Source organism: Morone saxatilis, unplaced genomic scaffold (genome assembly GCF_004916995.1).
Source record: "Morone saxatilis isolate NCDOM2014 unplaced genomic scaffold, NCSU_SB_2.0 Contig3, whole genome shotgun sequence".
Classification (NCBI taxonomy): Eukaryota; Metazoa; Chordata; class Actinopteri; family Moronidae; genus Morone; species Morone saxatilis.
The window spans coordinates 20,551,930-20,552,490 of NW_023339873.1; positions in this window are offsets into that span (position 1 = coordinate 20,551,930).

The window sequence follows — 561 nt, forward strand, 5'->3', positions numbered from 1 at the left end:
TTTTTGCCTCTTGTCTCCACACTTGCCGACGAACCGGACTGCTGGGCAACTACTACTTGAAAGAAGAAGAAATGTGATGTCAGCAGAGAGCCGAGGCTTAAACAACTGTGCTCAATCACTCCAGGGACCAGAGCTGAAAGTGAACGGCGCAGCTGGACGGTCAAAGCTAAAAAAACCTTGTTGAGTATTAATTTAGATGTAATTAGCTTACTTTAATATTTTTTCAAATGAATGTAGATATAAAAAAAAAAAAAAAAAAGTGATCGTATTTTCACTGGAACATCTTTTATGCTTTCCTGGGTTGGCCTGGATCTCTGTGAACAGGCTGCATCAGCACATTTCACTCCTTTGATCCTTTTGGGGAAGAAAGGCACAGACTGAAGTGAGATTCACATTGGAGGTGTTGTGCTTCTACTATTATCACATTATATTGGCTCTGCGGAATTTAGGATGAAAGGAGTAGAAGCAAAAGAGCTAACCGTTGCACATCTTAGACCACCTACAGAGGCACCTGAAGCAAGCTGGCATGCCTCTGTAATAAAATTAAAAGTGGAAGTGTAA